General features: G+C 37.7%; 1 pseudogene; it reads right to left on the bottom strand.

Moving 5' to 3' along the window:
* Positions 1-113: 113 nt before the first annotated feature.
* Positions 114-6,202, bottom strand: LOC114303159 (uncharacterized; annotated as a pseudogene).
* Between the last annotated feature and the right edge of the window lie 17,684 nt (positions 6,203-23,886).

Here is a 23,886-nt window from a genome sequence, read left to right on the forward strand (position 1 = left end):
TGAGCTTGAAAAGCATATATAAAAACTAAAAAATAAAAATTTGAATTAACAAAGGTTAGAGCAACTTCTATTTTAAAACCATATTTATGAGATAATGACATGTAAATTTTAATTTCTGATAGCACTGGTACTATGGAATTTTTCCATAGAAGTTGTTATCGGACAAAAGAAGATCCTGCAATGCACTTCAATTTGTAAGAGATGGAGGAATTTCACCGGTCAGAGAGTTTTTTGAGAAATCAGTAACGGTCAAGCCTGAACAATTTCTAAGAAATGTTGGAATGCTCCCACTAAGTTTGTTTTGCCTAAGTACCAACTTTGTGAGATTTTTCAACAAGCTTAGTTCACTTGGAATTGTGCCTTGGAGCTTATTTTCTTGCAAATAAACAATTTTTAGCTGAGTGCAGTTGCCAATCTCTTTGGGGACTTCTCCGGTAAATTGATTTCTTAACAACTGCAGAGAACTCAAACTTCGTAGTTGAGCAATTTCTGATGGAATTTGACCGGATAACATGTTTGAATCTAGTATTAGACGTGTCAAACTGGTGCAATTGCCAATAGCAGATAGAATTCCTTCATAAAGTTCATTTGATATCAGAACCAAGTCAGTAAAGTTGTTGAGATTGAAAAGTGACTTTGGAATTGACCCAGTAAGATAATTGTGTGAGAGATCCAGCGATTGAAGCTTCTTGCAGTTTGCTAGCTCCGATGGTATGCTTCCATGAAACTGATTTTCCCAGCCAAAAAACACAGAGAGCTCCTTTAATTCCCTGATGGCGGGTGGAATTTGCCCAGAGTCAGTTGTTATTCAATTTAAGTTGCCTCAAGCTGGAAAGGTTACCGATAAATGCTGGAATTTCGCCAGAAATGTTGTTCACGGACAAAAGAAGCTTCTCCAATGCACTTAAATCTGCTAAAGATGGAGGAATCTCACCTGTCACAGTTTTTAAAGAGAAATTAATCTCAATCAAGCCTGAACAGTTTCCAAGAGATTCTGGAATGCTTCCACTAAGCTTGTTTTGCCACCGATACACATATTTGAGATTTTTTAGCAAGCTTAGTTCACTAGGAATCTCTCCAGAAATATTGTTTTGACTCATAGATAGTTCCTCCAAGGCCGAGCAATCACCAATTTCACGTGGAAGCTCACCAGTGAGATTTGCTGTGTATAAGTGTCCTGAGATTCTTGAACTCTCCAATACTACATGGAATCTTCTCCGAAATCCCAGTCTCTGCAAAACCAAGAAAAACAGTTCTTTGCATTGTGATATCTGCATTGGAATTTCTCCATTGATTCCCGTGTTTTCACCAGCTCGAAAGATTTTTAGAGCCCGTAATTGCCATAGTTCTAATGGAATTCTTCCAGAGAGGTGGTTAGTAAACAGTAGAAGCTGTTGAAGCTTTGAGCAATTTCCGATTTCAGTTGGAATTCCATTCTGTAAGGAATTAGAACTCAGTGATAGGAGCTGCAGTTGGGATAATTTTCCGATTTCTGGTGGTATTCTTTCTGTGAGAGTATTGTAACTGAGATCCAAGCTGACCAGTGACGACAAGTTTCCAATCGAAGATGGAATTTCTCCGGTGAGGTTGCCATAAGAAAGGACAAGGGTGGTAAGGAAGTTGAAGGAGAGGAACTGAGTGGGGAAGGTTGTGAAAAGATGGATAGAGGTAATATTGATTTCTGAAACAAACCCATTGCTGTTACATTTGATATAGTCCCATTTACATGGGTTATTGTGGGTCGCGTTCCACGAAGCAAGGGAAGTGGCAGGATGAGATGAATTGAAAGTAGAAAGCCATGAGAGTAAAGAGAGAGGCCTTCTTGGTTCAAAGCAGAGATGGCTAGTATGTTGAGTAACAAGCCAAATATCATGTCTGCATTGCCTGACACTATTGAAGAAAACCTGAATTCAGTACTCTGAACGTCCGGAGAAAAAACAAATTACTTTTTTTTTTTTAAATAACAGAACTGTGTTGGTCAATCATGTACAATGCTCTGCTTATTATATAGATTTGTTAGGTCTTTATAAACTTGCTAGCTCTTCAACAACCCACTCAAGGATGGATCTATGGGTCGTCGGTCCACCAAAAATTAAAATATAAGAAAACTAAAAACTCGTTTTGGATGGGTGAATTTCAAATGATGGAATTTGAGATTCAATCTATGAAGATTAGTTTTGAATGTAGATAATAACTCTAAAATAAAACATTAAATAAGAGTATGTTTGTATTTTCTTACTGTTGTGTTTGATTGGGGAATTTGAGGAGTGATTTGGAAACGGAAAGGGAAAAGGTGTGTGAAACTACATGAAATGTAGGTATGTTTTATTCATATTTCACCTAACTTTTCGTTTTCCTTTCGCAAACCAACTTAAGGGCATTTAGATTTGGTGAGTCCATTTTGGAGACGGTGATCCAAATTATTAATTTTTTTAATGCATGTTGGGTAGAATATTCATTTAAAAAAATTAAGAAATAATAATAATTAAAAATAAATAAATAAATAAATAAATAAATAAATAAAAGAGGGGAGGAGCAGTGACCAGGAACATTTTGTCGGTGTTCTCCAACGGCAACTAGTCATTCCCACGAGCGTTGCGGCAACTCTTCACTCCAACTTGTGTATATATATTTCAATATTCTGATTGTATCCTATTGAATAAACATGAAACGGGTATTCATATTTTTGGATTTGCATCTATTCCATTAATCCTCTGTGGTCTGGCTGGAAGAGGTGTGACTGGTTTTCTTATTATGGAAGCAAACACATCAGAAACTCAACAAAATTTAAGGCAAAAGTTGCAAATAACTGAAGAGAACAATTGAAAAATGAATTGATTTTAGTTTTTGGATAAATTATAAATAGACTCTTGAGATTTATTTAAAATACGAATTGTGTATCCTTTGAAAGTTCTAATTTCATAACAAATGATCTATTTTATTATGAAAAAATTAGTAAAATCTTATTTAGTGACAAAGATACGCTAGAAAAGTTGCCGGCATAGGAAAATTTTGTCTGCACAAGAAAAATCGGCGGCGGCAGCGGTGATGGCGGTGACTGGTGATAGGAATGGCAACGGGGCGGGGCGGGGCCGGGGACTACCCCGTCCCCGTTCCCCGAAAATAATACCCCCCCGTCCCTGTCCCCGATCCCCGACGGGGACCCATAGCCCGGCCCCATCCCCGCCCCCGATCAGGGATCGGGGATCCCCGGCCCCGGAAAATCCCCGGTTTTTTTTTTTTTTTTTTTTTGTAAAAATCTGTAAACATTAATAAATATTCTCAATCACCCTTCACTACTGGAGATATAAATTTTGGAATTTTTCAGTTGGAATATCAACTCCTAATAATAGCTTCATTTTTTTAATTAATTAAAACTTAGCCACAACAAAACAAAACAAAAAAAAGAAAGAGAATAATTATTGATAAACATCCTGTAGCAAAACATCCTGTGATTGTAAAGATCGAGAACATCCATAACTAATTGAGAACATCCTGTAGCAAAAATAGTAAACTAAAAATGTAAAGATTGGGTGTACATCCTGTGAATCACAACTACCTAATATCTGATTGAGAACATCCTGTAGCAAAAATCCAGCAGCCCATAAACAAAATATCTATCCAGCAGCCCACACACAAGAAAATTCAACAAGTAGCAAAGAGAATAATTAATCCCAAGCACAACCCGCAAAGGATAGGTTACCCAAAAATTGAAATTAAAAATTAAAAAAAATATCCATTACAACATAAAAAAACAAATCCATTATTTCTTCAAACCCATACAAACCACACAACTTCCATCATCTCCTTCAACTTGAATTCCTGTTAAATAACAAAAGAAAAAAAAAAAAATTAATATTAATAATAAAATGTAAAAAATGTTAATTAAAACAAAAAAGATGACAACTAACACAAAAGTGGCACATGACTGATCTGAATCGATCTCATCATCATCATATATAGTTGCATAACCCACCGATTCCAATGTTGAATTTCTTAAAAAGTAAAGAATATAAATTCAATAGTGAAATTATTCCATGATAATTTAAATAATAAAAAGTGAAATAATAATATGTAAATTGGATGAAATAATACATTTCATCTCTTCACCCCACAACCAACTTTGTGCACACATTAATGCTTCTAATGTGTTTGGATGAAGTCTACTACGATGTGGACTCACCAACCTTCCACTAGTACTAAATGCTGACTCAGAAGCAACAGTGGATACAGGAATAGCTAAAATGTCCCTAGCTATTGCCTGTAAGGTCGGATATTTTGGTCCACTAGCTTTCCACCAATTCAAAACATCAAAACTTGAAGTTCTTGGCAAAACATCATCTTCTAGATAATGGTCCAACTCTGATCTTACATTCTTCATTTTTTTACTTCTCTTTCTACTAACAAACAAATCAAATTCTGAAAGGGTCTCTGTAACAATTTCTGGATGAGCAGAAGAGTCACCACCAACATCGGTCTCCATACCAACTCGGTGCTGATACTCTTGCAACAAATCATAACAAATATGACGAACCCTATCAACTTCATCTTCAGCTTTGTCTCTATAAAGTTTTTCAAAATAAAACTCCAATACAGTCATCTTATACCTAGGATCAAGTACAACTGCAACCCCAATAACACCATGTATCACTAACCAATATTTATCAAAATTTTCCACCATTTTTGATGCCATTGTTCTGATCACTTCAATTTCACAAGAGAGCCATTGAGACAGTGTCATCCTAATCTCACATAAAGCTGGGAAACAAACATTGGCTGTGGGATACTTTGTACCAGAAAACAACTCAGTAATAGAAAAAAAAATCTTAAACCTCCCACTAATCTCTCTAGCAAACTCCCATTCTTGCTCAGTTGGCACAGTCTTATATTGGGGCTCTCTAATTTTCAACCTAGAAAAGACATCCTTATACAATAAGGCTGTCTGAAGCATCAAGTACGTTGAATTCCACCTAGTTGCACAATCAAGTCCTAATTTCTTGGTATGTGGAATACGCAATTGGTTGACTGTTTCTTCAAATTTTTTTACTCGTTTTGGTGTTGCTGTCCAATAAGCTACACTCTCTCAAATTTTCTCCACACCAACTCGTATGACATCCAATCCATCTTTCACTATCAAATTCAAAATATGCGCACAACAACGCATATGAAACAAAGTACCACCCAACAAAAGCGATGAATTACTTAACTTATCCATCAACATGGTAATCATGACATCATTTGTGGAGCAATTATCAACAGTAACAGTCGAGATTTTTCTATCAATATTCCAATCCATCATACACTCAAGCAAAGTATCACAAAGAACGTCTTTTGTGTGTGGACATGGAACATAAATAAACCTAAAATATGATATTCATAAACAAGTATTAATAACATGCAAATTGAACTGAATAAGATTGAATTTTTAAATGATTTGCAAATTTACAAAAATATACCTCAAAATGCGACTTTGCAATGTCCATGAATCATCAATAAAGTGTGCGGTGACAGCCATGAATCCTTTCTTTTGATTGCTAGCAGTCCACATATCAGTTGTGATTGCTACCCTACTTTTATTATGCTCCACCAAACTCAATGTCTTCACCCTCTCATAATCATAAATCTTTAAAATATCACTCTTTATCGTATTTCGAGAAGGCACTTTAAACAATGGTTGAAGTGCTGTTGAATATCGTTTAAAACTAACATGGTCTACGATAGAGAGGGGATATTCATGCAAGATTATGGCATGTGACAACTCTTTCCTAGCAAAATCTTGATCAAAGATATAAGAATTCATTTTTGGAATCTCTCTACTAAAGTTGTTAGTTAACACTTTTTGCCTCATGTCCATCACTTTTTTCCTAGTACAACTCTTATGGTGATCATGCAAATGCCTAGTTCCATTTTTTGAATCACCTCCAAGATGCTTATTACAATAATTACATATTGCCTTCCACACCCCATTGACTTGTTGTTTTTTAAAATGTTCCCACACAATACTAGGTTTTCTTTTAGTTCCTCCACAAGTAGTATTAGATTCTTCTAAATCAATAACATGCTGATTAGAGAGAGGAGACGGTGAGTTCGTAGGTGTGTTCGTAGCTGGCGATGAATGTTGTGACGCGTCACTCTCAAATGGTACTTGAGAGTTAACGGGTGCTTCAGAGTTAACTGGTGCTTCAGAGTTAACATCTGACATTTTTAACCTTTATAAAAATAATATGGATTGAATTAATATAAATAAATTAAGTACTCATGATCTTTTAAAAAAATTATGACATGATTGAAACAATTAGAAGATGCATTACAGAAGATTTATGATATAATAAGGAATTCCAAATCGACTTTGGTGATTGCAAAAGGAAGTTTATAAAAATAATTCATGTAAAGTTTTTATAAAAAAAACCAAAAGCATGCATATAGTAAATTGATTGAAAGGATTAATTTGACAACAACACAATAGAGGAATTAAAATACAAAGTTAGGCAATGCCTACAATGTGTTAGGGCCTTTTGCATATTATAGCATGATTGGAAATTATGTTGGATATTGAGATCAGTCACTATCACTCCACCCAACTCTCATTTTGCATTTTGTTTGCTAAGTTTTGTTGTTATTTCTAAGAGTAATTATTAGGTGCAATATATTAATGATAATATGAAAAACAAACATATTAATCTTTGCCTTAAAAACAAGTTGGGATTCAGAAACTTTCACTAGTATAGCTTAAAAAACTGTTTCATGTCCTCCTCAACCTCTCTGTCTTTATGAATAATTGACCCAAAATATAAAAAAAGATCACTCATGTATTTCATGCTCATCAAGTTATACTCAACTTTCATCCCTGTCTATTTCTACTTCTGCTAAATTTAATACAACAAAATTGATGCAACTTTGAATATCACCTTTGTTCTTATCAGTTGGAACTAATGTATTTTTATCCATTCATCAACCATTTTCTTAGAATTCAAGATCTTATTAAGCAAATTGGTCAACCAAAATGTTCCATCATCACCCAAACACTCCCAAACTTCAATGACAATTCCATTTGGTTCTATAGGTTTTCTTACTTTAATCTTCTTCATAGTCATAGCCTCCTTTACCTCAGGAAGGAATCTATAATTAATATTACTATTAAAATTAACAAGTTCTAAAGTCTATGTTTCTTTGAAAAGGCTTTATTTAAATAGACAGATTATGAGGTATATTTTAATAGACAGATTATAGACAGATTAATAGACAGATTATAAGATCATCATCTTAATAGACAGATTATCAGATCTAAACAAAAAAAAAACAGATTATCAGATTATCCGATAATATAAAATAAATAAATAATGATCAACAGATTATCAAATTATCAAACAGAACTATATTGTCTATTAAGATGATGTATTTTTCACATCAGGTTTGATAATCATCTTAATATAAAATAAATAAATTTAGAAACAGAAAAAAAAAAACAGAACTATATTATATTTTACAGATCTATACTCAGATCTAAACACTCAGATATATATATATATATATATATATATATATATATATATATATATATAAAATATACATATATGTAAACCTAGATCGAAATCCCTAGAGAGAGAGAGAGAGAGAGAGATACCTAAACAGAGATGGGAGGCGCGGTGGTGACGGAGGGAGGATCGTCGGTGACGGAGATCGCCGATGACGGAGGGAGGCGCGGCGGTGACAAATGAAACAGAGAGGGACAGACGAGAGAGAGAGAGAGAGAGGAGCGGCGTGTGTTGTGTGAGTGTGAGAGTGAGAGGCTTCCTTTGAAATGTGTCTGTCAAACCCTAACAAAACAAGCAGATGCATATATATATAACCAGGGACCAAAAGGTCATTTTACCTCGGGGACCTTGCGGGGCGGGGCCGGGGAGGGGGGGCCGGGCCGGGTCCGGTTCTGAAACACATATCCCCGTCCCCGGCCCGGATATCTTCGGGGATGAATTTTTGAATACCATCCCCGGACCACAGGGGATATTTTTCGGTGAATAACCGCTGAATTCGGGGTCGGGGGTCGGGTCACCGTCGGGCTGGTTTCAGATTGCCAACTCTAACTAGTGACAATAGGTAATGTTGGTGAGATAGAGAAATATGTGATATTTAACAAGTAGGGTGTTGAATGAGTGACATATGTCACATTTCAATAAATAGTTAGTTTGGTGAATTTTAACAAATAAACAAATAGAGTTGGTGAATTTTAACAGATACATAAATCGGGTGATTTCAAGAGATAGATTGATTTTATTTCAACATCTTTTTGGACAAATTGTGTCCTTCTGGCCCAAAGAGACTAGGGTTTGGGCCTAATGGCCCAAAAGATTCAAAAGTAGATTTAAGGTCATCTCTTTTTATTAGTAAATGTTGGAAAAAATGGATTTTTGGTGACTTTAATTAAATATTAAAGTGGGTCCTAACCATTTATTGTGTTGAGTCTAAGTGGGTCTAGATACTTTGCAATGAGATCTTTACACCACAAAAAAAAAAAAAAAAGGCTAAAAACTATTGAGAATTGAATGAGAAATTGTCTCATGAAGTTAGCTTCATGAAAGAGGTAGTGGGATTAGTGTGTATAATATGTTTGTAACTCCTGCAATATTGCATAGGTTAATGGTGCATTAGTGACTAGCCGTAAAGGCAGGTTAATGGTGCATTAATGACCAGCCATAAAGACTGGAGGCTCATTCTCTCTCCCCTATACATGTATAAATTGAGACTCTCTTGTCTAGTCTCAACGCAGAAATTTTTGCTTTCATTTTACAAGTCAGTTTGCCAGAAAGTTCTTACAGTGAGAGAGTGCTGCCACTGGTTTATTCGCTAAGCAAGACAGAGAGTGTTTCTACTGTAGTTGGTTTTTGATCGTCGTATCCTAGGAGACAGATGCCGGAATTCCTCAAGCACTCAACCCGTGAGGCGGCGAAAATCTGTTTTAAGGAAACTGTTATTGTGCAGGTTTCGGTTTGTTTTCATTACCATTTTAATCTATTGTGTATTTCTGTTGTAGATTAGTTTTAATTCTCAGCATGTGTTTTTGATATATAATTTTGATTTATTCGTAAATCTATTTATTTAATTTCACAATTTGGACAATAATAAATAATTAAGTCAATTAACAGTTTTAATGATATCAGAAATATATTTTAATTAATAATTTAAATAATTTTATTATTATATAAAAAAACAATTAAATTTTTTATAAAACAAACTATTTGCATTGTCGAAATGGTATAATAAGCTCAATAGGTCCAAATAATACCTTCCACTTCAAATCATGAATTGAAAAGAAGCCAAGTCCTAAAAAAAAATGAAAGCCCCAATTGAAAATAAAGATAATCGATTAAAATTGAAAATTCAAAATAAAAACGAAATCAACCTTGAACGTTGCCATGCCAGAGAAGACAGACGGGGCATTTTATTATTATTATTATTATTATTTATTTTTTATGTTTGGTGATTGTGATAATGACATGGTGGTCTTAGGTGGGCTGCTCGCTGTGGAATTTTACAAATTTATGACTAATTTGAATATCAAAAAGTTTTTTTGCCTCCGTTTGAGAAGTGAGTTGGCTTTTTGGCTATTTTAGTTTGCAGCTAAAAAGCCTGGTTTGAGAAGGGTTTTTTGACTTTTTGGTTTTTTTGATTTTTTTTGTGAGAGAGGAGTGTAATGATTATGGGTTGGATTTGATGTTTTATTTTTTGTGACTAAAATAGCCTATTTTATTTTTTGTGACTATTTTAACCCCTAACCCACCAAAACCAACCTCCCAAACTATGCCTTGTTAATCAAAAAAATTCGACCACTAACCATCCCACTCACTACTATTGTTTATTTTTTATTTTTTAATTTTGTCAAAATGCTAGAAGAGTATAATTGATAACCAAGATTTACCATCAAGTATTAGGTACATCCTTTGCCAAAGGAAAATGACTGGTAGCTCGAAAGTGAAGGGTTGAATGGGTCGAAAATATTCTATTACCGGTAAGAGAATACAAAAAAAGCCTAAAACGATGTCGTTTTGGGATTTCGAGCCATTCGACCCTCTGATATTTCGAGCTACCAACCGGATTTGTTTGCCAAAACGTAATGCAACCAAGCTGGTGGGTGATATTCCCAAGTAGAAGCATATTCCCAAGTAGAAGCACAATCTTCCCCAACAGCTCTTTGAGCCAAATAGTGTGCCACACCATTTGTGCCCCTGCGTGCAAACCGAATCTCGCAGGATACAAATTCACATTCATGCCGAAGACACTAAAATGTCGTTGACAATAGCTTCAACAGCCACAATCCCTGAAGTTTGCTGGAGCACCAACTTCAGCATTGGCTGCAAATCCCTTTCCAAAACAACTCTTGCAAGATGCAATTCCTTAGCAAACAAAAGCCCCAGTCAAGCTGCATACGCTTCTACAAGTAAAGGGTCACATAACTACTGAATTGGACACAACCGTCCTGCCACAAATCGTTACGTGTAATAGTTAAATTTTATTACGTAAACATTAATATTTTATTATTTTAATAAATATTATAAGTCTTATTCGGAAGACTTATACTACATATAGTTCTGTGAAAAAATTTATGTTTCTGTAAGTCGTGTGGATTTTTTGTCGACACATTTATACCCATTATTATTATTTAATAATCTAATTAATGGCGATATCATATATAGAAAATCCAATATTACTATAGATTGTGAGCATATCTATATGGTAGGGAATTTGAGTTTTAAAATGCTAGAAAAAATTTAGAAGTGAATGGAAATGGACTCCATTCGAATGAAAGGGTGCAACCCTTCATGGTATCTCTTCATTTTAAAGGGTTTGTGCCAAAGGTCATGTCACTTCTTCGTGCATCTCTCTGTTCAAACTGAACAGGTGCCAACAATAAAGGTAGCCCTTATTCCAGTTTTCTTAACTCCAAATTCCTTAAGTTCAATCATTCTTTTCTTGTATTCTACATCTATGTGAGTTTGAATTTTGTGAGTGCAAAACATAGTTTTGGTTCGCTGTACAATCAAAGAGTGTGCTCTCTTCATTCGTGATAATTGTTGTATCTTGGAGACGGGACGTCTATCGTTCTCAACACCATTGGAGAAGACGAAATTCTATCTTCATGATACAGTGTTCAAACACTGGTCTCAATTACAAACTTGTTCATAAACAATCAGCAGAATATTGTAAGGTTTAAGTTCGTTTATTTTATTTTATTTATTATTTGCTTAAATTAATTATTTGCGAAAATTATCTCCAACAATTTTAAGACAGAATCTTCATACTGTTAAGAGTTTCTGTATAATCTGTAATATTGTAGTTATTTATTTTCAGTTAAAATTAATTTTAGCAAATTTTATTTTTATGTGAAAAAAAGGTTTTCAGAACTTGTGATTAGTTTATAATACTGTTTTGGTTTTTATTTTACACATTCGATTATTGAGTTTTACTCGAATCTGTATTCGAGTAGAACTCTGTTTTTCTCTCTCTTCATAATTAGAGAATCCTACAATATTTATTTCTGGATTTACTATTTTTTTTCCCTCTGAGTTTTGTTTACTGGTTTGTTTTATTGTAACGTATAAAAAAAAATGGTTTACCTGAATTCTCTTTGCAATAGAACTTTGTTATTGTTGTCCTAATAATTTCTAGTACATTAGTTTATTTGGACACCCGTTTTTATTGTTCAATTATTTTGGTACTGTTGTATTTTACTGTATTTTATCTATTTGTCGAAATTATCTCCAACTCAAAATTGACATTCCATATATGGGAAATCTAATATTATCATAGATTATGATCACATCTATATGGATGGGATTTTGAATTTCCAAATTGATGTTTTGTTTGGTGATCAGACCTTTGATGAAACTACATTTTAGGAAACAAAATATAGGTGATATGTTATGTCTCACGTCAACATGATTTATTGTGAAACATAAATGGAATGTGATGGATTTACATGTTAGCGGCCGTTGCGTCACGTCTATTGGCACAGTTTGAAAAAGAAACAGATTCATTTTTCATATAAAATGTAAACAGCCTTAACGTGAACGTGAGCTCACATTGAATGTGAAACTTACATTTTCATCTGCGTAGCCCAATTGGGTAATGAGACAATTACGCACTCGGAATGTCCACCAATCATTGGTTCTAGACTACGAAGTGCAATGTAAAAGTGTACACACTTATGCAGTCAATGTGACATGATGTGAACATTGAATCCAATGTGGAAAAATGGAATGTGACAATGGGAATCCACAAATGTGTACCCTCAAATCTCGATGACAATGTGTACGTGACTTTTGAAAATGGAATGTGACGGAGTCACATAAATTGAATCCATTTGAAGTTGATCTCTGCAGGGGGTACGACAGATATCTTGGGATCCAAAATAAGCAGCCCAACGTTAATGTGAGTTCGGATTTAGCTCAATCGTTGGTGGTAGATTACGAAGCGCAATATACATTTGAGTACACTTTGGAATGCGTGTGTGTCATGTTAGTGACGCAATATCAACTAATGTGGGTTCGTAATGGTTGATAATGTGTATGTGATATTTAAAAATGGAATGTGACGAAGTCACATAAACCGATGCATTTTTTGTATCAACACTAAACAACTCAATGTAAATGTGAGCTCACTTTGAGTATAGGTGTGACTTGGTTCGAGTATGGGGTCAACTAGGGTGGGTTCACGCTATTGAATCCAATGTGAGGGTGAACTCTGCACCATTTCCCACAACATTGTGAATAAAGCATAAATACACATAATCACCCTAATGTGACCGTGATTTTCGAGAAGAGACTATGAACGCACCATTTCTATTGATGAATGTGAGTCATGTTCTAATACAAACAACTGAAACCCAGTTTGCTTACCAGTAGTTACAACATAGATGAACACAAAAGGCAAACCATTTCAACAAACCCACAAGTATCCCAAACTAATTCTACATTCGAGAATCAAATTGCATATAGATACGATGCCAAGAATCATCATAATACAAAGCAAAAACAACTTACAAAAAACACACATACCTCTTCGTGATAACCTATTCTTCTCGCAATTTGATGAATGCAAAACACACAACCATGTGACCTTTATCAATCATTTGCCATATTTACATCCATTTAATCCAAAATTTTGAAATGTAATAAATCCTGCGATTAAAGTAATTTTCTGATTATGAAGAAAAGCACAATTACCTAATAAGGATAGCCTTCCCCCCTAAAAATGGCAAACAAGATATAGGAAGTATAAAATATAGTTTTGAAAATGAGAACAAGTTAAGGGTACAATAATCTAATTCTAACACTGATTTACACATTATAGTAGGGCAGTTCGCAAGTCAAGTCGGCTCAGTTTTGCTGCCAAACTGTCACTCAACCCGACCACTTTGGGTATGGAGGAAATTCATCACCCAATTTCGACCGAGTACTCCTTGAAACCGCACAACATTGGTGTAGCTCAACTTTTTCGTGCCCTCTCTCGGAAGTCGAAATAAGCCTTACAGTATCGGACTCTCGCTGTTCTGAATCTGATCTCACAAGTGCAATGTGAAACAGATAAACACCAAAGAGTCCCAATCCGGCAAATTTTTTGGAAAATCAATTTTGAATAAAAAATGCCGAAAATGGACTGCTTTGCCAGATACAGAGTCGCCACCTAAATATTTTTTGGGAAATTTAGGAAACCCATGACTTGTGCCAAAGGCCACGTGTCTGCCATCACCAAGATTGTCTTGGCTCGAGAACTTAGGTATGAAAGGGGAAAGTCATGAATGAATTTGAGCACCGTCGCTCGCCCGATAAAAGATCGGTCTCTACTAATCATGATATGAATCTTATTTACATTATATGCTCTAGTTCCGGTTATTAGGCTAGCATTACTATGTGATGCGCACGCACACAAGTATAGACTAACTTTGCAAGAATTGGAACATTTTGATTCATGTTTGTTTTGAAAATTGTTTCGAAATATGCATCACTTGAAAAAGTGATCGCATATGAACATTGCTCAAATTATTCCAATTCAAGCAATTGGCCTTTATCCACAGGCGTTCAAAATAGTTTATCATTTAAGCAATTAGCCTTATGGAAAGCATACTAGACATGGTAACAATCACACTCATGCAATAGGCTAAAGTAAGTAAAGGCTCAACTAGTACTGCAAGCCAAAGCAAACAAAAGAGTTAACAACCCACAAAAATTCATCCTCATTCAATTCCTTATTAGTGGTGCCTTCTATGAGTTTTGCTCGGCCCTTCTTTACTTTAAGGTACTAACAGAAACCGCCTTTATTCTTGCTAAGGGAATACTAGTGGAATATCTTAGTATAGACACCCCATTTTTGACCGTCCTCAAAGACTTAGACATCATCGTTTGTGCACTCGATGATTGTGTTTGTTTGTGTTTGTTTTTGAGCGCCCGAAGTCCTCGGTGGAACGCCCTGTCTTTGAGCCTTTGAACCTTGTTCTTTTTCTGCCTTGTTTTAAACCAAAACTTGGTGTTTGGATCTCTAGGTGGCCGACCTGTCGGCCACCGCCTAAGGTTGTCGGCCATGGGATAAGCCTGTCGGCCACTGGTGGTAGCCGGTCGGCTACCACTGGTGGCCGACAGCCACTAGTCTCTTTTTTCAGTTATTTTTGGATATTTGTTTGCCAACTGTGCTAGTTGTTGTTTACTGAGCTGCATCTTCATACACGTGTATGGTAGGATGTATTCAAGCTCAAGACTTGATTTTATATATATAGGGGGTGTCCTCTCCCATTTTGAGAGGTTAGATATTTTAGAACAAAAATCTCTCTCTCTCTCTCTTGATATTTTGTGCCTTATAGCTTGTTTTCTCTTAGCTTTTGCACACTAACCCTTAACCAAACTTGACCACCATTGAGCTAAGGTTCCTTGGAGTCTTGTTTAAACTTTGGAAGAAGGTTTGAGCTTGAATTTGTAGTTGTTTTGTGCTGTGCTTCAAAGGTATAGAATTTACCTTATTTAAGCTCTTTGTGCATGCTTACTTTCCTATCTTTTTCAACTGTTTTAAGGCTGTTTTTGAGGTGTAAAAAACTCTATTTTTGAGGCATAAAAATGGTGGTTTGAGCGTTTATCAGTTAGGGGGTTGTCCTCTCTCTTTTGGCTCCTTAGCTTGTGAAGCTTTTTGTGCTATTTTTCTTTCCATTCAAATCAAAATTTTTGGACCTTTTAACCACTAAATCTCAGAGTTTTTTCAATGGCAAAAACCTTCTTTTGAAGTCCAAAATTGGAGGGGTTAGCCTTCCCTCCTTATTGTCTTACTTGCATGCCTAGTTGCCTTACATGTTAGCATGTTTTTATAGCCTAACTTAGCTTTGGTCCAGCATGTTTTTGCTACTATTTTGACTTGTTTTAGCTCTGTTTTGGGCTGTTTAAGCCCTTTGAGCCTTGTATGGCATGGTTGTAGTGTTAATTCTTTCATTAGCTTGGAGTTTTAATTCTTTGTTCATTATTGTTTTGAGTTGAAAGCATGTTTTAGTGTTGTTTTGCACTCCATTTCAGCACTGAAATTTCTGCAACCTCCCTCCATTTTTCACTCTTTTATTTGCTTTGAAAGTGGTTCTAAACCCCTTGCTTGCTTAAGTGTGAAATTGAGACATTCGTGCTTAATGGTTTAATTCCATTCGGGGTTCATTACTAACGGCACGAGGTCTCTTTTCTGCCCAAAGTAACTTGTGGTTTAAGTCTACTTTCCATTAGAGGACACTTATTTTTGAACTTAACCAATTAAAGAATGGATTGGTAATTTAATATGAGTAAACAAAATGAACAAGTAAAAGAGGCAAGATAAGCATCTTTTATGCTGCATTGCATATGTTCGAATCGGACATTAATTCGAACACAAGGAAAATAGGACATTTCATGCTCGAAAGTGATGAAATGTGCCACTTTCCTTGGTCACCATCATCCTTGATCATGCATGATAGGGTGGTGGCATCTTGAGTCCCATTTTGCATTGATTGAACTTGCACAATTGGCTATATAAACTATCATGCAATGAAATTACTTGATTGATGGTTTGTGAAATCAAATTTTGTCCCTTCTTTGGTTTTCCCATGAAGAGGAGACTACTCTCTGTTGTAGCAAAAAGTGGAGTACATGTCATCAGTGGCCGACTGGTCACCATTAGTAGCCGACTGACCACCATTGGTAGCCGACAGGCCCCCTGTCGGTCACCAATGAAAATTGCACAGTGTGTTCCTGAGGTGGAGCAGAGGTGTTCTGGAAGTGGACAGTTTCTTTGGTGTTCAAGTGTGCAAACAGAGGTGTTCAATGGCAAGGTGGTGGCTTTTCGGGTGGAGAAGCCGAGCATGCATGCATCCATCGCCCCTCGAGGCCATTTACTTGCTTTGCTTAATTAGTTAGTTGTAGCTAATTCATTCATACAAGTGTTGAAACTATATAGTTAATTAATTCATTTTCTAATTAATTAGCTTAATTCGGTTTGTGATAGTTAGTTAACTAGGATAGTTAATTACTTTCGAGTTTTGTAATAACTAATTAGCTTATTTAGCGTAACTAGTTAGCTTATTCATTCGGACCCTCCTTTGTGAGGGCATAATGTTGTGATAAGTATGCGTACGTGTGTGTATGTCTCCCAACTCCACATCTTTCTCCCTTTTACTTAATCGCTTTTGATGGTTAGATTAGGGACATTTTCAATTAGCATACCTTATGCTTGCATGTTTGCATCCATTCATTTGTCTTGCATGCACCGAGGCTCGGCGCATAATTCAAACTGCATCTCAATTTCAATATCTTCTTTGAATACGTGTTTAACCGCACGTTGTTCAAATCGATTCATATGCCATATTAGTAGCCGAGCCTATTAATTGCATTATTGCGTGTGTTGCATTAGGCATCTTGTATAGTTAGGATCATGCATCTTTCTAACTAGTTTTTGTTTTGGCTTGGAGTACTCGGTAAGTCTTTATGCTTTAGCATACTTGCAGAAGTGTGATTGTCATAGTGCCATGTTTCGCATGCTTGTCATGAGGCTATGTGCGTACTTGCTAAATTGCATGAATGCCTGTGGATGAAAGCTTTGTTGTTTGAATTGGAACAATTCAACAAATGTGAGTTTTAAGCCCACTTTGTTGTGGCAAATCATGTTTTAAGCCCACTATGTTTGGTGGGAAATCCGCATTTTCAAGCTCACTTGAGGGTGACAAATTCAAACCATTTTCGAAAGCAAACATGAGTTGAATTGTTCCAAGTCTTGCGACTAGTCTATATTTGCTTGTGCGCATCACATAGTAATGTTAGCTAATAATCGGAATAAGAACACATGAGGTTTATAAACTGACACATCATGGTTAGTAGAGGCTGATCTTTGATCGGGTGAGAGGGGGTGCTCAATTCATGACCTTCCCTTCCCTTCCCGTACCCAAGTTCCCGAGCCGAGGCAATTTTGGTGATGACGGACACTTGGCCTTTGGCACGTGTCAGGGTTTCCTAAATTTTCCAAAAATAAAAATATTTAGGTGGTGACTTTGTATCTGGCAAAGTAGTCCAATTTTGGCATTATTTGATTGAAAATCGATTTTCCAAAACGATTTGCCAGATTTGGACTCTTTGGTGATTATCAGTTACACATTACACTTGTGAGATTAGATTCAGAACCACGGGAGTCCGAACTGTGAGGCCTTCTTTTCAAACCCTTTCCAAAAGGTAGGGGCGCGGAAAAAGGCGAGTCCACACTTAGCAAGCCCTAGATTCAAACCCAACACATAGTTTAGCTCAGCTACGCCGTTGATTATTTTGTACGTATTAGTCTAAGGAATTCGCACATTAGGGGTTGAACTGGGAAGGGAAGGACATGAATCAAGTCGACCCCAAGGCTCTATCCCCTCCTTGGCTAACTCCAATTGAAATTCGTCTGGGATTCCAAACTCTGCACAAAAATTGGCGATTGCTCCTGGAAAGCTCACTCTGAAGCGATATCATTATGTTCATGATTTAGCACGATATCAATGTTCGTGGAGATGTGCTCAGTTTGCTCGGTCATAAAGCAAAGGCAACTAAGAATTTTAGCTCAGCTTATGGGTAGGTGACACTGTCTTAGGTACTATGGTCTATATAGCTCAGTCATTGAGCAGGGTAGATGTGGCTTGGATTAGGAACTTGAAACTATCCATGGGTTTTAGCTCGATCCTAGGTAGTGGACGAAGCCAACCCCCACAACTCGGTTTATAGAGTATAGAAAGCAAAGAGCCACCTAGCTCGATTTTGGAGTAGAGGCAACTACTTTGGCTTGGTCGTGTAGCATGGTCGCCACTTTAGACTGGTTTATGTACAAATCCAACGTTTGAGATTGAAAATTGCTTATAGCTGGGCGAAGACGAGTTTAAAAAGTCAAAGTTAAGATTTTTTCCCGATCAAAGCCAGATTTTTTAGAGTTCATATAGAAACTAGGGTTTGGAAGACGCCTAGATTATGTTCTATGACCCAAGCAAGCCCAGATACCGATTTAGTCATTCTATGGGACATTGGGAAGCCAAAGACTTTGAGTTTAGGAAAAAAAAAACCTCAAACCTGTAATGAAAAACCAACTAAGAACATGAATAACAACTATGAAGATGGGAAGGAATCGTGAAGAACTTATCGATTCAAGCCTCAAATGACGATCCAGGCTAGCAAAAATACTCCTGCTGAGATTGTGATCCAAATCATGCAAGAATGACTGGGATCTGAACCTTGGATGTGCTGCAGTGGAGATTGGAGGCTTTGGGGAATAGGGTTTTGCTTTGACGAAGATGAATAGTGGGTAAGACTATAGGTATATGTCGCCTACTTATAGGTGAAAAGAAGTGCCAACTTTTTGAATTTTTGGTATTCGTGCTGATGATAGGAAGGCTGCACGGAACCAATGATAGTACAACACATGTCTAAGACGTGATATTTTAGCAGCATGGCAGGTGGAAAACTTGACGATGACGGTATTAGGTCGGATTTGGGACCCGACAATTATTTAGCTCAGCAAAGAAAATTAATCCCAGTCACACTGAAGCCGACGGAATTAAGGGGCAATTGAGAGAGGAATTTGTGCCTTGCAAATTAACTGAGCTAAATAGACCATGGAGCTGGGCCGAGCTTGGAAGGACCTGGATCGTAATTGCGGCCGTGCAAGTTAAGATCGAGCCTGAGCCAACCACCCTTGACCGAGCTGAATAATGAGAATGAGCTACAGATCAATGCCATGAAGATGATAGCGGAGATAAGATGCTACTCTTGAGACCGAAGTCTATTAGCTCGACGTATGGATTTGTAGATCGAGCATCGAGCACACGTGAGGGTTTCATCAAGTGATTGCTCGATTAGGATGTTCCATGTGGCCCAATGGAGAATAGGGCGAGGAATCTAGCTGAAGTAAGCATCAATACCATTTGGTAGTTTGACCAGTGCTGTTTGGCGGTATTGATGCACACACACGTAAAGGAAAGAGAGGGCAGTACTGTCATGTGTCCAGCAAAGGACGGAAGAGGTAGTGCACGCACAATCTTGGGTTACAAGGCCAGCTTAGATAAGGGGCGCATGGGCAACCAGAATGTGTAAGCAAACATTAGCATTCTGCACTTTCTCTTCTTCTTCATGTGAACTAACTTGACCGTCGGAGAGGTTTTCTGGAAAACAACCCGCTGGGTAGCTCACCATTGTTCTGTTCGCAACGAGTCGGAGTTCATTTGGAACAAGACGAGCTTGGCAGCAAGGCGTACAGAAGTTGACGATCATTTCTCTCCCGTACAACAGCCTATTCAATTTATCACATTTATGTAAAAAAAAAAATTAACAATAAATATATTTTTAAAAATAAACCATACGAAGGACTCTATAATTAAACGGTTCGGAGTATCAAAATAAATATATTATCTTTTTCTTTCAGTTTATGCCTTCTTTCTTCTTATACGAAGTGGATTTTAGGTGAATGAAACTCGAACTCAAAATTTTTAATTTAATAAAAACAGTTTACCACTTGAGTGACACACAATATTTATATTTTTAAATAAAAATAAAAATTTGTATTTTAAAAATTAAACAGCTCAACCATAGGGTGTCATATACCCACAAATCTATTTATAATCAAACAGACCTTACAGGATTTCTCCCATAAATTGATTTTCTAACAACTCTAGAAAACTCAAACTTTGTAATAGCCCAATTTCTGATGGAATTTGACCAGCTAACATGTTTGAACCCAGACGTAGACGTGTCAAGCCGGTGCAATTGCCAATAGCCGTTGGAATTCCTCTAGAAAGTTGATTTGATATCAACATCAATTTGGTTAAGTTCTTGAGATTGAAAGTGAGTTGGGAACTGACCCAGTGAGATAATTGTATGAGAGATCCAGTATTTCAAGCTTTTTGCAGTTGCCCAGCTCCGATGGTGTGCTTCCGCCAAGTTGATTTTTCCAAGCAAGGAACACAGAAAGCTCCTTTAATTTCCCGATGGTAGGTGGAATCTCCCTAGAAAATCTGTTGTGATCCAATTGAAGTTCCTTTAAGCTGGAAAAGTTGCCAAAGAACCATGGAATTTTGCCAAAAATGTTGTTCTCGGACAACGCGAGAAAGTCCAATGCACTCAAATTTGCAAGAGATAGAGGAATCTCACCCGTCACAGAGTTGATTGACAAATCAATCACCATCAAGCCCGAACAGTTTCCAAGAGATCCTGGAATGCTCCTGTACGGGAAAGAAATAAACCTTCTCGTATAATCCTGTTGATCAAGTCTGCGCTCCTTCGTACGACGTCGCTTTATTCCCTAAAGATACAAACGTGAGCTAGCCGGCGGGTGTGTGCCGGATACCTCTCCGATGCCTAAGTCAGTAAAATAGACAAATAGACAAAAGCTCTGTGTATTCGAGAATCAAAGTTGTGTTACCTCTCCATAGGTAATGTTATGAGCTTTTATAGGTTCCGCATGGCACAATCCTAGTAGGACTCTTACTCCTCCATGTAGAGCCCTCATAGGAATCACATTCTTGAAAGATAATGCTTATCCTTCAACACCCCCCTCACTGCTTTAAACCAAGTGAGATGGTTTTACCTAGGTCGGATGTCAATACGACCGGGATAACATGGCCGTGCTAAAGCCGCAGAATAGACCGAGCTCCACCTAGCTCGGTTCTTCCTTTCACTGCGTATTCCTTGGTTTCTTCTGTACAAACCATACTAATCCATAGTGTGCTTAGGCCGTGCTAACGAATGGCTAGGTTTGACCGAGCTAACTGCATTATGCTACGACCGGGCTAACTCTGAGTGTGGTGACCGGGCTATCCGCAAATCTCTCCTGGACCGGGATAACAATAAGGCTTTCTAGGACTGGGCTAACTCCAAGGATCTCTTGGACCGGTCTAACGCCAAGACCCTTTTACTCCGCCCTTCTTACTGTGGCCCACAGCGGCCCATTACCCAGCACGGCCTAATTTATATATAAATTACCCTCTCAATTGCCCCTTAATTCCATCTGTATAGCATGATAAGGATTACTTGTTACCAGCCGAGCTAAAAAAAAAAAAAAACTTTAGCCTACCAACTGAGCTAAATTCTTTAGCTTTACAGCCGAGCTAAATTCACACCGGGCTCTATTTGTTCGGTCAAAATGTCTCTTCAATCACAGCAACTGAATCGCTTCTCATTCCAATGACACGTGGCAAACTCTCATTGGCCACATGTAGCTGTCACGCCGTCTTCGTACCTCACGTTTTTTTAAACAGTCCCGCCATTTCCTTTCCCTCTTTTCACAAAACAAAAAACCTTGGTTTTGAATTAATCATTTCACTATTGACCTTCTTTCTCTCCCTTGCTTCTGATCTTCCATTGCTCCTCAAACTTGCAACTGCAAAGCTCATGAATCCCTCCAGTGCCGTTTCCAACTTCGAGTTCCTTCTTCCTCATTTGGTAAGCTACACAGTTCTGTTCTATTTTTCTTGTTTTCGCACTTGTTTAATCCATAGCATATTGTTTGTGTTTTTGCAAAACACATGTTTTCCATTTTTTGTTCTGCCTTGTGTTTGCTGGGAAAAAACCTTGTAAAAACCATTTGTATTCACGAAATAATCTGCAGAACATTGCATTTGATCCAAAATCACCATGTAACCGAACTAGGAAGTTGGTTGTAGTTGATGTCAGTCTGGCCAGACTAACCAACCAAACTAACATTTTGCGCTATACTAGTAGTTTCAACAAGTCAAACCATCTTTTGATTCAATTTAGCCGGGTTATCGAACCGTACTAGGTCTGTGCAATAGTGTGCTTGAATGCCTTAACCACGACCGAGCTACAGCTTGGGGCTAAACCAGCCCTCTTAGTTCGGACTGAACTAAGAACGTTACCCCTAGAGGCTTAACTGGGCTAAAAACCGCCTGCTCGAACCGAGCTAAGATCCGTAGCATTTCACCTAGCCGTGCTAGGCCTTCAATTATCTTGCCTTTGTTTCTTTTAGCACGGTCCAATCGATCTGTGCTTAACACCTTTATTTTTCACTTTGCAGACTTAGGCTGTCTAGGCACTCCTTTGAGCGCTCGACCGAGCTACACAGCATCACTCTTTGATCGAGCTAACACTCCAGTTTAATTTATTCATAACTTTAAATAACAAATGGGAAAGTATAGGTTCTTAGTGAGCTCACCAGGGGCCATAGCCGAATTCTGAAAGGATTACAATATACCTGATGATGTACACTTCTCCTTAGCCGCACTAAATACCACACCTTGGGGAAACCTAAGCTTTGTTCCATTTACCCTTCTATCCATAGTAGAAACCGGACTAAGATTTCCTGTATAGCCTCTTCTCTGCGAATTCCTTAGGCAGACTAACCTTTGTCCAACTCAACTTTCCACCAACTCTTACCGTATAATAAATGGCATTGCCGAGTTAAACCACCGGGCTGGCCTTAACCTTGGTCTAGCCTAGCTTTTCCACCAATACTCTATAGGCTCCGCCAAAGATGGATGGGTCTCGGCTCCATTGTATGCTGTCTTTTACTCTGGTTTTCACTTCTGGAACCGAACTAACTTTTGTTGTTCTCTCTTTTTTGCAGATTTGAACTTCCTTAAGTCCCAATACAGCAACTCCAACTTGAATATACTTCGCGCCGCCCTGCGATATCCCAACCGAAGTTGGACCAAGCTATTGGACTTTCAGCCGACCTACCGATATAGTGGCAAACGGAAGACCAAGGTAACTGACTTCTTATTGGAAGCCTCTCCTGAACTAGACCCAAACTTGCCCTAAATCAGATTGATCCCCTTAACCGCTGAGCAAGAGATGGCCAAAAAAACGAGCTGTGAGGGCCCTTTTGACCGAAACAAACCAAGCCGAGGTACCACCAGTAAGCCAACCCCAAGAGATCGTGGTGGCCTTACCGACGCATCAACCCTCTTCATCTCGTCCAAACAAGCATGCTCGGACTTCCACGACCGAACCACGCCTTGTTGATGAAGAGGATACCATTCCTCCACCAAGCCCTCTACGAAGCCCACAACCGGAGCGCTCTGACCGAGCCAACTCTTCCAAGTGGGCTCCAAAAATCACTTTCAGAACCGTGCTATACGGGATACTGATTCAGTGGTCGCTGAAAAAGACCACCTGATGGCATTCAATCTGGTCAAGAGTGTTTACCTTCCACCTAACATGGAGCACCATGACCACCTAACCGAGCTGAAGGCCCTTCGGTCATCCACGAAATCCATGGTGCTAGTAAGTAGCTCACTTACTTATCTTTTAATTTCTTACAACTTTCTGCTCGGTCGTATTTAAAAAAGTTTCTCTCCATCCTTTTGTAGGCCATACCGAAGAACCATATCGCTCATAAGCGAGTGTTGGAGCTTCGGAAAACAAC

Source organism: Camellia sinensis, chromosome 3 (genome assembly GCF_055761805.1).
Source record: "Camellia sinensis isolate YWXY chromosome 3, ASM5576180v1, whole genome shotgun sequence".
NCBI lineage: Eukaryota > Viridiplantae > Streptophyta > Magnoliopsida > Ericales > Theaceae > Camellia > Camellia sinensis.